This window comes from Aquarana catesbeiana, linkage group LG03 (genome assembly GCF_042186555.1).
Source record: "Aquarana catesbeiana isolate 2022-GZ linkage group LG03, ASM4218655v1, whole genome shotgun sequence".
In the NCBI taxonomy this organism is placed as follows: Eukaryota; Metazoa; Chordata; class Amphibia; order Anura; family Ranidae; genus Aquarana; species Aquarana catesbeiana.
This window is the reverse complement of record NC_133326.1, coordinates 40,026,355-40,042,756: the sequence shown is the minus strand read 5'-3', so window position 1 is coordinate 40,042,756 and position 16,402 is coordinate 40,026,355. Positions and strand designations below refer to the sequence as shown.

General features: G+C 45.3%; 1 long non-coding RNA gene across 1 annotated transcript; it reads right to left on the bottom strand.

Moving 5' to 3' along the window:
- Positions 1 to 1,621: 1,621 nt before the first annotated feature.
- Positions 1,622 to 6,998, bottom strand: LOC141131304 (uncharacterized). The gene is made up of 2 exons (XR_012242733.1): positions 6,732 to 6,998; positions 1,622 to 2,945 (listed from the first exon to the last, which is right to left on the bottom strand). It is a non-coding gene; the product is annotated as an uncharacterized lncRNA (long non-coding RNA).
- Between the last annotated feature and the right edge of the window lie 9,404 nt (positions 6,999 to 16,402).

The window sequence follows — 16,402 nt, the reverse complement described above, 5'->3', positions numbered from 1 at the left end:
TGTCCTTTGCAGCTCATCATTGTCTACTAGTGCCGCACAGTTGTTGTATCAGCAATAGCTGTTATGTCAGCAATGTTAACCACCTCAATACAGGGCACTTACACCCCCTTCCTGCCCAAGCCATTTTTCAGTTTTCAGCACTGTCGCAATTTGAATGACAATTGCGCGGTCATGTTACACTGCACCCTAATTAAATTTTTATAATTTTTTCCCCACAAATAGAGCTTTCTTTTGGTGGTATTTGATCACCTCTGCGGTTTTTATTTCTTGCGCTATAAACAAAAGAAGAGGGACAATTTTGAAAAAACACAATATTTTTTACTTTTTGCTATAATAAATATCCAATTTTTTTTTTTTTTTTTTTAACAAATTTTTTCCTCAGTTTAGGCCGATATGTATTCTTCTACACATTTTTGGTAAAAAAAAATTGCGATAAGCGTATATTGATTGGTTTGCGCAAAAGTTATAGCGTCTACAAAATAGGGGATAGATTTATAGCATTTTTATTATTTATTTATTTTTTACTAGTAATATCGGCGATCTGCAATTTTTATTGTGACTGTGATATTGCGGCGGACACATCGGACACTTTTGACACATTTTTGGGACCATTCACATTTATATAGCGATCAATGCTATAAAATTGCATTGATTACTGTGTAAATGTGACTGGCAGGGAAGGGGTTAACACTAGAGGGTGCTCGAGGGGTTAATGTATGACCTAAGGAGGTGATTCAAACTGTGGGGGGAGGGGACTGACTGGGGGAGGTGACCGATCGCTGTCCCTATGTACAAGGGACACGCCATCGGTCTCCTCTCCTCTCTGACAGGACGTGGATCTGTGTTTACATGCACAGATCCACGCTCCTGCTCTGTTACCCGGCAATCGCGGGTGCCCGGCGGACATCGCGGCCGCTGGGCACGCGCACCGGGTCCCGAGTGACGCAGCGGGCACGCGCGCCGCCGGCGGCGCGCGCGCGCCGCCGGGAGGGCGAGGACGTCATATGACGTCCTCCCATGACCAGTGTAGTCAAAATGACCCCCATGAATTAACTGTTATGCACCTAAACTCCAACCCACTTTAATATCCATTTATAATAATTGAGTCCACACCTTGTTTTGGAGTATAAATGGCCATAACAGCTTTTATTAGACAAACCAACCAGATAACTCCACTATCAAATCAACATAAAACCCATACCATAACATTTTACCCCAGTCCGTTGGTCTCTGACGGCGACTCACCTTGTTTACCAAATATGTATACCAAAAATATATATACCACCACGCACTGCGGGTACCATTTTGAAAACCGTTAGGCCTCCCGCTGTAGCCGCTCGGAGACACCCCCTTTCCCGCAGTGCCACCATCTCCTTATTCCATCCACCATGATGGAATACACCGGAGGGGCTGATCTTGCCGATGAGCCCCCCACCCCTTTTGGATTACCAACTTCTTACTGCCACCGTCAGAGACCAACAAGCAACTCCGCCACCCTCTGTAAACACCCCTTATTTGCTGTTATGACGACCGTCTTCCACCTGGAATACAAAAAGAAAAATCACAACAAACACCCAACATAAATTGTATACACTTCTGATTTTATATATATCTATATATAGGGAGGGAGGGTGGGAAAACTGCCTCCTCCTGTGTCTTCTTTCTCTCCACTGCCCCTTCCTGGCTCCACCTCTCCCCTTAAGTAATGCCACTCCCCCTTTTACAAGTTCCTATCTTCCACCACCCTTCCTAGACACTCCCATTCCCTATTTCTAATTAACCCCTCTTGTGTCTCCTTCTCCACACTGTCATGCCCGGCCCTCCTTTATCATTCCTTCCTCATTTTCACTCCGGGCCTCCCTTGACCAGTGTAGTCAAAATGACCCCCATGAATTAACTGTTATGCACCTAAACTCCAACCCACTTTAATATCCATTTATAATAATTGAGTCCACACCTTGTTTTGGAGTATAAATGGCCATAACAGCTTTTATTAGACAAACCAACCAGATAACTCCACTATCAAATCAACATAAAACCCATACCATAACATTTTACCCCAGTCCGTTGGTCTCTGACGGCGACTCACCTTGTTTACCAAATATGTATACCAAAAATATATATACCACCACGCACTGCGGGTACCATTTTGAAAACCGTTAGGCCTCCCGCTGTAGCCGCTCGGAGACACCCCCTTTCCCGCAGTGCCACCATCTCCTTATTCCATCCACCATGATGGAATACACCGGAGGGGCTGATCTTGCCGATGAGCCCCCCACCCCTTTTGGATTACCAACTTCTTACTGCCACCGTCAGAGACCAACAAGCAACTCCGCCACAGCCTGAAAGAGTGACCAACTTACTCTTGAAGGCACCTCCACACCCACAGGGCCCTTTGAATCCCTTCCTGCAAGCCCAGACTAGAGGTCAATCCCCCATCTGAAAGATGAACTCCATCCTTTATCCAATAGAGCCCAACATTGGTCTCTAATTCTAGATGCCCAATGACTAAACCTCCATTATTAACCACAACCTCCCCACCATTTTGTTTATGCATATGCGTGTTTTCTGAATGCTAGTCACTAATCTAGCCCGTCTCCAAACTGTCCGGGCAAATATGTCCGACCATAGCCGCAGAGTACCCGGAAAATCAGCCTTTAACTGCAGAAAATCAGCCTTGATGTCTGTGATCAGCTCCCTGACCGGACGTACCCCCCAAACCACTAACCCCTGCATGGATTACCAAAACATCGGGAGGTCTGTCCAAATTTCATATCATACCACTTCCCGAACTACTCTCTCCCACCTCATACCAGGCGTACCCAACCACCGCAAATAAGCTTCTTTCCGCGAAATGCCCAATCCCAGCACACATAGAAATGACCGAGGATCCAAATGAGGCGTGTGGAACCTCCATCTGAAAATGAGGCGTGTGGAACCTCCATCTGAAATGAGACGACAAAACATCCAAGGTAGCAATACTCCAGCATATCCCCACATACTGACAACCTCATTTAAAACACCCCGTAAATCCGGTTTACCTCCCCCTGTTCTCTTTCTTTAAAATTGTATTTTATTTATTTATTTATTTATTTATTTATTTTTTTTTAAATGCGGAATCTCCTTGATTCCCACCTCCCGTTCCTCCACACCGCCGCCTCATCCTACCCACACCTGGCAGCTTCAGTAGCCGCCCTTATGCAGAAGGAGTGTGAAGCGTATTGTTCCCCCTCCAAGCCTGCCCTGAAAAGGCATTTGCTGAACACCGACATAAATTGGAATTTTTGATAAATAGGACCCATCTTTATGCCTTAGTCATAAAATGCCAGCGAAGATACCGCAGTAAAACAGTAAGACCTCATAGCTTGAGATACATACTGAACACAACATCCCACATATGGCCCTCAGACTGGCAAACGTGACAGGCCGTCTCATAACCAATTTCATGTGACCCCTCCGGAAAACCCCCCCCCCCTTTTTTTTTTTTTTTTTTTTTTTTTAAGCCTGTTTCACCCAAACTCTTTTGTTGCGTCCTCCTCCCCCATCAGTTGTAAAATCATGACAGGCCTGCCATCTTCCGCTCAATGGCAGAGACCAATCCCCCACGTTCCATGTTCCTAGACACAAAATACAAAACCCACAACCTTACCTCCGCCCTGTCCTTACCAATCCTGGCCTCCTGTACCATTAACAACCACTCCTTCCATACCTTAGTATAATGCGCCCGCGTGGCTACACTCACTGACTGCCGAATCCATCCCGCGGCGACTCCAATGCCAGCTCCCACATCCAATCTGTGTAAGGGACTCCCTCCTGCTCTGCGCCCGGGTCAACTCTCTGAATCTGTCCCACTGAAAGCGAGACCGTGCATCAGCCAGTGTATTATACACTCCAGGTATGTGACCAGCATACAAGAAAATGTGCAATCCCAAGCACCTCAACACCAACCTACGCAATAGCCTTAGTACAGGTGGTGATGACGCCGACATGCGGTTGATCACCTGGACCACTCCCCTGTTGGCACAATTCAGTCCCGATTTCATATTCCTACAAGCCTCACCCCCAAAGTTCCAACGCCGGTACTACTGGAAAGAGTTCCAGTAACACCAGGTTACGCGAACCCTGCCTCCACCCATACTTGCGGCCAAGGACCCGCACTCCACTGCCCTTGAAAAAAACGCCCCCATAACCCTTAGCCCCTACCGCGTCTGTAGTTAAATCCATGTCACCGGGCCCGACATCCACAACGATCTGCCGTTGTACGACTCCAGAAACTCATACCATACCTTCAAGTCCTCCCGGTGTTCCCTATTAAGCCCGACCAAATATGTAGGTGCCTTGACCCCTACCGTTGCTGCCGACAGCCGTCGACAGAACACCCTCCCCATTGGGATTATCCTACAAGCGAAAGTCAACTTACCTAGTAACCACTGCAAAGCCCTCAACTGGACTTACCACAGTCTGTGGATCCCTCAAATTACTTTGTATAAGTTCTCCAACTTACCTCTGGGCAGGCGACATTCCACTGTTTCCACATCTACCACTATCCCCCCAACAAACTGAGTTCCGTCGTCGGGGCTTCTGTTTATCCTCTGCTAAAGGCACTCCAAAAACCTGCCCGCGAAGTGCTGCAACGTGGCTAGCAGAATCGCACACACGTCGGAGGCAGTAATGTATGACCGAATCTAGGCCCGACACATCCCTAACCACCCACTCCCGAAATGAGCTAAATGCTTCAAACATGGCACCATAAATGAAGCAACCCATAGGTAAGCATTTGTCTACATAAAACTGTTCTTGCCAATAACAACCCAACGGCCGGAAACTATCCGGATGCCCCGGAAGCAAGCGGAAGGCGGATTCTATGTCCGACTTGCCATCAATGGCTCTTTTGCTATACTTCCTCACCCATCATACTGCCACGTTGAATGACGTGTAAGACCCAGTGCATGCTTCCGGATCGATAAAATCATTCACCAAACTCCCTTAGGAAATGACCAATGATGAATAAGTCGGAACTTGTTCGGTTCCTTCTTAGGCCCCACCCCCCAAGGTGAAACAACTAAATCCTGTATAGGTATTATCCACAAACGGCCCCCCATCCGACCCAAAGCCACTTCCTTCGCCAATTTTTTCCCCCCCACTAACCTTCTAATTTCTTGTCAGTGGTGGAACCACTGCCCATGAACATGGTATACGAAAACCTTCCCCAAACCCCGTGACCAATAGCCTCATCGCTACCTAGTCCGGATACCTACTTAGAAAAGGCTTCTTCCTTTTCACCTTTCCGGCGTCGTCCCTTTCATGTGCAGGCTCGCTGTGACGCCTCCCTTTTTTTTTTTTTTTTTTTTTTTTTTGAAGCACTCGTGCTTAAACTTACAGGACCCCCCAAATTTACAATTTGTAAATGTCCGCGGAATCAGCCTGTACCTCTTTTTTCTTCATCCCCCCTTCTTGGAATTATCCGGTTTTACCCTATCACCGGTTAAATTTTTCCAGCGGCAATAGGGAAAAATATCTCCACATATTCACCCTTGACAATATTATCCCGAACCTCCTGCTTTAAGTGTGTTCCCAGTGGACCCTCAAAGCACCCATATACCTCGCCCTTCGCCGCATCCGCAATACTCACCACCTCCACTCTGGCCGTTGTTGCCGCCCCCTCTGTAGCCCCCCTTTTTTCCTTGACCCGCTCCTTCTGCTGCCGCCCCCGAGGGGTCCGGCACCCTCTGCACCCTTACCCTAGTCGCCATAGCACCTCTTTCCCCCCCGGTTACCGTTCCCTTCCAAGGGCCACCTGCGGCAGCTGTTCCTGTCCCAGTTCAAATCTACCCACCAAATTCTGCAATCCTTTCGATAAATCCTTCAATTGCGCCCCTGATCCAGAACTGGCCGGCCTTGGAGCCGCCAATTGCTGATCAGGCGCCCCCCCCCCCCCTTTATCCCCACTGTACCCGCTGTTACGACCCCTAATAAGTCATGTAATGCCTTAATCACAGATAAATCATTGCTGGACTCACCGGGCTGTCTGGGAGCACGCCCCCACCGCCTCCGATTGGTCTCTCCTGCTGGCACTTGTTGTTCTTCGCTGTCGGACACCTCACCTTCCAAGCGATCGTCCTGCTCCCTGACAGTTGGCGTTGTCAGCCCCCCGGGTGAAGAGGCCCCGGAAGCCGTGAAGATCTAATCATATAAGGGCCGACTCTCTCCTGCCGCTATACTTCTTCCTGAACCGCCACTGGGAGTCGCCCTGGCTGCACCGATCGGCCTGCTTGTGACCACCACCGCCATCCTTCTGTCCATGTGCCAGTCTGTTGGCTAAGCCCCGCCCACCCACAGCCTTGCTGACCACTCTAATCCCCCTCCGGTAGCCACTGTGTCCTCACTACTCCCCCCCTTAGCCCCCCTGCCTGTTCTGCCACCCCCCATGTGTTAAACCCTCACTCTGAGGCCTGTGAAACTCTGGCGGTGAAGCGGCGCCATAACGGCCCGTGGCCCCGCCCCCCGGAGTAGGCCTGCGGCGTGCAGACCGCCCGGGCCCTGAGTTATCCTGTCGCTGTGTCCGCTTCACTGGGGGCGCTGATCGGTCCCCCCGAGGGCTCCCTGTCTGCCGAGCAGGCCGCGATGGCAGCCCTGGTGAAAAACACGCCGGAGGCCACGACCTCCGCACGTGATGGGTCTCTTCCACTGTCCACGATCCCTCCTCATCCAATATCAGTGCCCCGACTTGCCTCTTCAGCCAGTCCACTCCTCTCGTCGCCGTCGCAGCCCTCAGCCTCGCCAGGATGGTGTCCTGTCCTCCATGCTGATGCTGGAGGAGCAGTGAATAAAACTGCCTCCTCCTGTGTCTTCTTTCTCTCCACTGCCCCTTCCTGGCTCCACCTCTCCCCTTAAGTAATGCCACTCCCCCTTTTACAAGTTCCTATCTTCCACCACCCTTCCTAGACACTCCCATTCCCTATTTCTAATTAACCCCTCTTGTGTCTCCTTCTCCACACTGTCATGCCCGGCCCTCCTTTATCATTCCTTCCTCATTTTCACTCCGGGCCTCCCTGAACAACAGAAGCCTCGTCCCGCCGTCATATGACGGTGGGTGGTGGCTTAGTGGTTAAAGGGGTTGTAAACCCTGGTGTTTTTTCACCTTAATGCATCCTATGCATTAAGGTGAAAAAACTTCTGGCAGTGACTGGCCCCCAAGCCCCCCGTTTTCATTACCTGAGCCCCTTCATCCCCTTGACAGAGACGCGCTCTCCCTGTCTGTATGGGGTCCCAGCTCTTGATTGGATAGATTGATAGCAGCGCAGCCATTGGTGCTGGGGGGTGGGGCCGAGTCCGGCATTCGTGTCTATGGACGCAAATGCTGGACTTGGGAGTGCGCCCGCATGGTAACCTCCCCAGGGGAGCGCTTCTCCTAGGGGGTTAACTGATGTGAGGAGGAGCCACGAGAGCCACCAAGGGACCCTAGAAGAGAATGACCAGGGCTGCTCTGTGCAAAATGAGCTGCGCAGTGGACGTATGACATGTTTGTTAATTATTTGTTTCTGACACAGGCAAAGCTGTCCTCTGTTTGCAACTCATCGCTGCCTACTAGTGCAGTACAGTTTAGTGCAACAAATTGTCACATTGTCAAATGAACCAAAGCACAGAATTCTCAATCCCCTATTGACAAAGCTGCTAATAACATTAAGCAATCACCTACATACATCAAGCCTGGGGGACCTAAAGAGAGAGACAGAGGCAGTGGCGGCCGGTGCTCAAAATTTTTTGGAGGGCGCAAATAAACTGAAAAACACTGAACCCCCCCCATAAATTGCAGCCTCACTGTGCCCATCAAATGCAGCCACTTGTGCCCATCAAACGCACCCACTTGTGCCCATCAAATGCAGTCACTGTGCCCATCATATGCAGCCACGTGTGCCTATCATATGCAGCCACCGTGCCTCTTATATACAGTCACTTGTGCCCATCATATTTAGCCACTGTGCCCATCATATGCAGCCACGTGTGCCCATCATATGCAGCCACTTGTGCCCATCATATGCAACCACTGTGCCCATCATATGCAACCCCTTGTGCCCATCATATGCAGCCACTTGTGCCCATCAAATGCAGCCACTTGTGCCCATCATATGCAGCCACTTGTGCCCATCATATGCAGCCACTTGTGCCCATCATATGCAGCCACTTATGCCCATCAAATGCAGCCACTGGGCCCATGATATGTAGCCACCTGTGCCCATCGTATGCAGCCACCTGTGTCCATCATATGCAGCCACTTGCCCATCAAATGCAGCCACATGTGCCCAATATATGCAGCCACTGAGCCCATCAGTGGCTGCATATACCCCCCATGCGTGGATTGCGGCTCGCAGCTCTGGCAGCAAACCCCCTGCACCCCCACCCCCCCACGCGCGTGGCTCTGACAGAGCCAAGGAGACTTACCGTAGCACTGCAGCAGCTATTCTTAGAGTGGCAGCGACCTCCGCTCCAGCGCGTGTCTCCTCTGCTCCTCTTCCTAAGTGCCAGGTATCCAATAGGGTTGCCCGGCGCTTTGGCCAATCAGGAAGCAGGTCTGATGCCCTGCCTCCTGATTGGCGGGGAGGAAGGTTAGTGTGGAAATAGCGAAAATGAATTTGCTATCGTCACACATTTGGGTGGGATCAGGGCACACTCTCTGCGCCCTGGGCCCACCCTATTTTGAAGCCTATTAGAGCCTCTGAACCATGGATTCTGCCATAGGAATCCATGGTTCCAGTATCCTGAAAGGGGTCGGGCGCATGGATGGGGGGGTGGCGCCCGTGCGCCCATAATGCACGGGCCACCACTGGACAGTGGTTCTTCACATGCAGCTAGTAGAGACCAAGCAGGTTCTGCATTTGCAATGGTTGGGAGCTTTGAGAGGCAGGCCATATCTGGTTTGTCTTTCTGACAGTGGGTGTGCTACAGTATATAACTAGAACACACAGAGGGGGTAGTGGAGTGAATAACCAAGCCTTCCTAATCCTACTCCTAACAGATGCAGAACAGCACATTTTTATCAGCAACTGCAATCCAGCCATTGCCAACCCTGCCATTGCCCCACAAACTGTAATGGAGGAATCAGCTGAATTATTTTAGCACAGCATGAGTAACCTGGTGCAGGAGGGTGCTCAGTAATTGTTATTAAATATAGAGGAAGAGAGAGGCAGAAGCATAAAGAGAGGAAGAAGCAATTGCCATTGATGTTCCTGCAGCTACACTTTACTGCCAGGTTGGCTTGATCCATGAGGATGATGGGGGTGATGAAGTGGCAAATGGTTTCTGAGTGCCAGAGACTGTAGAAGAGGAAAGTAAAGGAGAGGCACAACATCAGGATGTCATTCAGGTGCAGCTTGAAAGAAGAATGGAGGAACCAGCCATCCTATTCCACTGAATGCCACTGCCTCATAAGTCCAAGGCACTTTTATCCCTCAGTGAGAGAAGCAAAAAAGGCCAACACTCCTACTCCTCACTTCTCCATTTCCATCTTTCTCCCCCCACCTCATAAGAATCTCCATCTGCATCTGCTACAACATTTTTGGTCTCAAGCAATAGGGATGGAAGTCTGACAAAGGGTTTTTGAGGTTTACCTTCAAGCAGGGAAGAGAGTCAGTATGGGGCCATGCAGAGTAGGGCCAAAAATAGGCTAAAATATAATTTTAAGTTTTCTTACCCAACCCCATCATCCCCAGCAGCATCCTTGAACAGGCAGGTGTCTCTTTCCAAGAAGCAAAAGAAAAAATATTCACCCAATAACCTCAAAAAAGGGTCCAGTAGTTTATTGCTAGTTTAAATACAAGCTGGCACACTCGGTTTGCAGCAGACTGAGAGGATGAGCTCACAGTGCCTCTCACTTCTTGTCAGAGGCACTGAGCTCAATGGACAGCTTGGAGCCTTGGACCACTGGTAAAGCACCAATGGACCCAGCTGTCCAATAAAAAATGCTGCAGTGGAGGCACTCCTCTCACTGCAGTGTCATAGAAGGGGGCATGTGTCTAACTGACAAATGCTCCCTTCCAGCCCAGCCCTCTTAACTAGAAGAAACATGGGTTTATGGGTATACGATTTACCCATGTTTTTCTCACACAGTTAAGAGGGAGAATGAGAATCTTCTACTGCTGAAAAGATATAAGCTAAATCATATATTTATATGCTATATGAAATAACATAATAATTTATTTTTTATCTATTTACTGTGACATTACTGGTTGGAAATTATAACTTCAAACTTCAGTAATTTGTCCGTTAAGCCACCTGCTTGAGTACAGATTTTGAAAATATAGTAAGATACCTTAAAAACAATATATAATAATTATTAGTATATTACCTACTTATGGTAATTAACCCCTTGCCACCCAGGCCAATTCTGACACTTCTCTCCTACATGTAAAAATCATCATTTTTTGCTAGAAAATTACTCATACATTATATATATTGTTTTAGCAGACATCCTAGGGAATAAAATGGCAGTCATTGCAACTTTTTATGCTACACAGTATTTGCGCAACAATTTTTCAAACATGTTTTTTTTGGAAAGAAACTGTTTCATGAATAATAAAAAAAAAACAAAACACTAAAGTTAGCCCGATTTTTTTGTATACTATTAAAGGTGATGTTACGCCGAGTAAATAGATACCTAACATGTCACGCTTTAAAATTGCGCACACTTGTGGAATAGCGCCAAACTTCAATACTTAAAAATCTCCATAGGAGACGCTTTAAAAATGTTTACAGGTTACATGTTTAGAGTTACAGAGGAGGTCTGGTGCTAGAATTATTGCTCTTGCTCTAACGTTCACGGCATATGTAACCTGTGTGTATCTGGCTCTGATACTAGAAAAGGCCTGTTCGCGGCAAATTCCAAAGCCGTGGAACACAGTTAAAGTCTTTGGGACACTAATTTTGTTGGCTTCGCTGACCCCCTATATCATTCTACAGGCGTCTCCAGAATGGCAGCTTGGACTTGCCACCTCCAGAGGACAATGTTGAAGGTCTCCCATTTGTGTTTGTTGCTGATGAACCATTTGTGCTGGGGGACCACCTGATGCGGCCATTCCCGATGAGGACCCTCACCCCGGAACAGAGGGTTTTTAATTACCAGCTGGCCAGAGCCCGAAGAGTAGTGGAGAACACATTTGGAATCCTGGCCAGCCGGTTCCGATTATTTCTGACACCCATCCATATGGCGGAGTATAAACTGAACCATATAATACTTGCCTGCTGTGTTCTCCATAATTTTTTAAGAAAACATTCAGCCAACTATGCTGGCTCAGTTGGGCCTGAGGCCGGAATCCCTAATCCATCAACACTGACGGCGCTTGAAAGTGGCCGTCCTGGCTTGCCCTCCCTGAATGCCCGTGATGTCCGGTTACACTACCTGGAGTTCTTTGCGGGTAGGGGGGCTATCAATATGCCAGACAATCTGTGGCACCTTTTTCAAATAAAAAACAACCAAAAGAAATTCTTGGTGGACATTTACTGCTTGTGTTTGTTTTAGCTGACCCTGACAGAAATGTGTTGAGTGCAGAAAATGTCGTGATTGGGTAACCTTATAAAAAACAGTGTTGGCTGGTACTTCCTAAATGCAAAAACGCATTTCACTACAAGTGCACTTGCAACTGCACTGAACCTGCAATTGTAGTGCAAAGAGGATTTGCCCTTAGGAAATAACCCCCATTTTTGCATAAAACAGCAATTACATCACCCCAAAAGTGTTGTGACAATAATCCACACATTCTTGAGAAAGGCACTTTTTTATACGTGCACAATCACATGTGCATTTCCCAAAGGTTTTTAAAACAAACAAACATGTTTGTTGTATAACAATGTTTGCAGTAGCATTATGAAAAATCAAAATATCCATTTCAGATAAAACAGGCCTGTGTAAAACCAACAAGAAAGCCAAAAAACTTGAACTTACAAAGTTCACATTAGGTAAAACCTGAAGGCTATATCAGACATCAGTATTTAGGAACTGGGATGGATATAGCGTTCAGATGGGGGGAAATCACCCCTGGAAAAGCCAAATTTGGAAGATGCACACCAATTTACGAATGTCAACATGTGCTATCTGCCATCAGGGGGGATCAAGGGACGTGTTTGGGGGGAGCAAGCCCTTCCTCAACTTTATAATTGAGGAAGGGGTTGCACCCCCAAAACGCGTCCATTGATATCCCGTGATGGCAGATAGCACATGTTGGCACACTGTGTGCATTCTCCAAATTTGGCTTTTCTAAACATTTAAAAAATTTTGGTACGATAAAACAGGTGATTTTGTGGGGTTTAAATTCGCCCCAAAACATCAATGATGTTATTATTTTTTTTAATAACATCACTGATTTGTTGCTGGATGTTTTGCAATTGGAGATTACACCCCATGATCTCCCCGATCAGTATCTGGGCACTGACTCGGTTGAATTGATGATAGGCAACTCCTATCCTCATATTGATTAGTGGTTCCAAATTAATAATAACTACTGCAGTAGGGAACAGACACAAAAGATACGCTCAGCATCTTTCCAAATTACTGTTCTGCTTTATTATGACGCAATTGAAGGTTTTTATGCACATGATTACGTAGGTATCACATTAATATTACAATTGTACGTTTGTATGGTAACAAGGGGCGTTACATAGGCAGGCTTATTCTAATCAGGACTCAAAAGAATGTAAACATTTACTGAAAACATTATTAGTGCCGTGTGCACAGTGAGGGCAGAGTGCAATACATACAAAATACAATACAATTATATACAGAACTTACAAATTTCCATTACAGTCTCCCCTCTTTTGATCAATATTTTGATCACTAACCATACCTGCTATCACCTTTAACCTGGAACCTCCACACGCTTAGGTGGAGGTAGTCCTGGCCAAAGAGGCAAAAAAACTCCATTGTGGAGAAAATAATAGCTGAGCAACTTTTTCATTACCAAATGACTTTTCATTGTGAAAAACAAATGATTGATAAGACATATTTACAGAGTACTGGCTGTACACTCCTGTGGCCAGAATGGCCTTCTAGCTTAATTGTTGGCATGCTGACTTATCAGCATATGTAAACACAGACAATTCTACATAAAATGGAAGACGTACAAAAGACAAATATGACTTCAACATGGCTAAACTATTTTTCAAATATATATATCCCTTACAATTAAAGTAACTGAATCAAAAAGTACCCTAGACTGTGATCACAAGAGGGAAACAAATCAAACAGAGATTTCTTTAATTCAGTCATTTTTGCAGTGTCTGGTGTGGATCCAGGTGACTTTTCCTTCAAGTTTTGCAAAAACTGTACATGAAATAGATGCTGTATTGAGTCTCCAAACATTTCCTTATATATAAATGTCTCTTAAAAATCCACAAGTCACCTGGCTTTAGTTTTAGATCCTTCCAAACTTTTAGGATCTGGAATTGGGGAGAAAACACATAAATGAGTTTGTCAAAAACCTTAAAAGATCAGCAACATTCTCTATGAGATCCGAATGAAGGACTTCAGCTGCTGAGACAAAATATAAGCAAGTGAGTAACACACTCCCAAACAAAATCCCATAGGGAGAGAGTCCAACATCCCCCTTAGGGGCTTCATAAAATATAAGAAAACATTCAGGCAAAAGTTTTCTAGTTTCTTACTCTACTTTGTCTGATACATTGTAGACAGTAGGGGGTGTAAAAATAAAACCTCAAAACTTCTAGTAAGGACTCTCCTATAAAAAATGATTTCCTCTGTTACTCTCTGTACTCCCTGGCACTCTGTACTTACAAACTACTTCTGATAACACTTTTTACTGTGGCCTTTGCAGTAGCATTTGCCACTGGACATCCAAAAAACATGTCCATACAGACAAAATGCATACTCGTAAGATCCTAACTTGGGCATCTGGATATATCTTTTATGTAATCTCTGGGAGGGATGTTCAGCTTTTGGTAACACCTTTGGTAACAGGTAAAACAAGAAGTGGTATGTTATAAAAACAACTGTGGAGAACCCTGGCTCTATCCCATGCTCATTTACTAAGGCAGCCATAACTGCTTGTGACTCATGACACGGTCCATGTGTCAAGCTGAAGGGAAAAGAGTGTCTGGCAGACATAAATGATCACCTTTTCCAAAGTCCTGTTTCATAAGAAGTTGCCCCCTGTGGACCACTTGTTCTTCTCGTTCTGGGGTCCTCAAAGTTGAATTATTAATCCCAGCTATACTGGGCCAGAACTAGGGTGGAATCTGTGAGTTGCACAGACCCATCAAGTGTCCGGGGCTGTAAATGCAGCATCCTTAGTCACCTGGTCTGCTTCCATGTGTGAAAGTTAATATGGCTACCTCAGCAAGAACCTGGAAGGCTGAAAACAGCCGATCAAATTAACTTAGCATGCTTTATTGGTTTACCTGCCGAAGTAAAAACAAACTTCTGGCCCTTTAAATGGAACCAAAAGCTCTCTATATCTTGACTATCTATATAAATATACACTCTTTTTACAGCTCACAGGCTTTGCTAAAACATGGAGCTCTGTTTCTTGAGCTGGGGAAAAAGGATCCAATGACTTTGAATACAGAGTATCCTTCTGGGTGATAAACGGCATACTCAAATCTACAAAAAAAAATAAATATCTGGGTCTTCAGGGAGTGTGTCCCGCACTGGGCTCTCAGCAGCTGATTCCTACACCATCAATTTAACACATGCGTCTTTTCCTTTCTTTTGAATAAATGTAAGCATTTGTCATGGTTAGATTTGTACATAAACAAACTCATATTTTAAACCTTTCATTAAACAAACATTTAGTTAGCTGTATATTTGCTGCACAGAATGTCGGACCATTAAAAATTAAATGTTTGACCAAAACAATATCTAACTTTGTCTAATAGCACCTTTGCATAAAAGCTACAGCTCTGATATATCGGGGTGAACCCTTCATTACTGGGTCCAGCTTGCATAAATATATTACAATGTCTTGTTTTCTATCATGCTATTTGTGTAAGAACTCCAGTCTCATGTTTCAAAAGACAACTTTTTCCTGGCAATATTATAATAAATGATAACAATACCCTGCGGTCATGGAGAGATGCCCATAAATCCAAAATATTCTTCTGCTTATACCACAGTACTTACAAGAAAAAGGGGCACATCATTTCACAATCCACACATTCTGCTTTGGATTTCAAAAATAAAAATAAATAAAAACAAAAGGACCAATCTGTATGATGGACCAGAAAGCATCAAAAACTATAAAACAACTGGCTGCAGGTGACGTCTATCCTAACAGGGTGTGTGGACTTGATGTGATGGGTCTGTTATATTTAAATTTTATTTATAACAACTCTCACATCATGGATCGCACATCAAGTTATTATCAAGAACCTTGAAATTTCATTTTTGTAGAAAAACTTTTTATGTATCCCATTCATTTTGGCTTGGTCAAATATTATGTCAGCTGTATTCCAAATAACAACCTCATCTTAATCTTTTTTTTCTCTCAATAAGGGCTTATTGAATAAATGTAAAATTACAAAATTGTTATCTTAATCTAAACTAATCTCATTCATTACAAATTTCCCCATTAACCTCGACTTCATTTCCAACCAAAGGTTGTCTAAACCAGTTTCAATATATCTATATTATTAATAAAATTGTTAAACTCATATTAGAAATTAATACTCATTATTACTTAATTTTACTTAATTTCCCTTTTTTTTTAATGCACTGTTTCCACTATCAAAGGATATTCAATTTGTGTAATACACGGTTAAATGTAACCTTCATTTTACCATGTTTGGAAAACAGATTCAAAATAATTGTGATCACATTGTTTACCATTAGATTCGTTAACCCGGCACATTTTGTTATAAATGTTTTGTCTAAAAAACAGAAATTGGCATGGAGTCCTTCCAGCTTATCACTGACCACATTCTTTCAGGAGAGCACAAAGGAGGGGGTCACATCTGCGTACATGACACACACAAGCAATAGAACTAAAGGTTCCAGCATTCGCACACACACCAATATCTCTCTAAAATCGCTTACATTTTTCCCATTTGTACACAACACATGCATATCATTCTCTCACTTTCTTTTAACTCTTTAATATTTCCCTGCCTAAATTCTGCTTTCCTTATTTTGTTTAAATAACTTTTATATCTAGCTTCTATGATTCTAAGATCAGATGGGGAGCCACAGTGCTCATCCCATCTTCCCTCTCTGACAACATATAAAGTATTCTGTTTTACCCCTCAGGGGGGAGGTGACCGATCGCTGTCCCTATGTACAAGGGACACGCCATCGGTCTCCTCTCCTCTCTGACAGGACGTGGATCTGTGTTTACATGCACAGATCCACGCTCCTGCTCTGTTACCCGGCAATCGCGGGTGCCCGGCGGACATCGCGGCC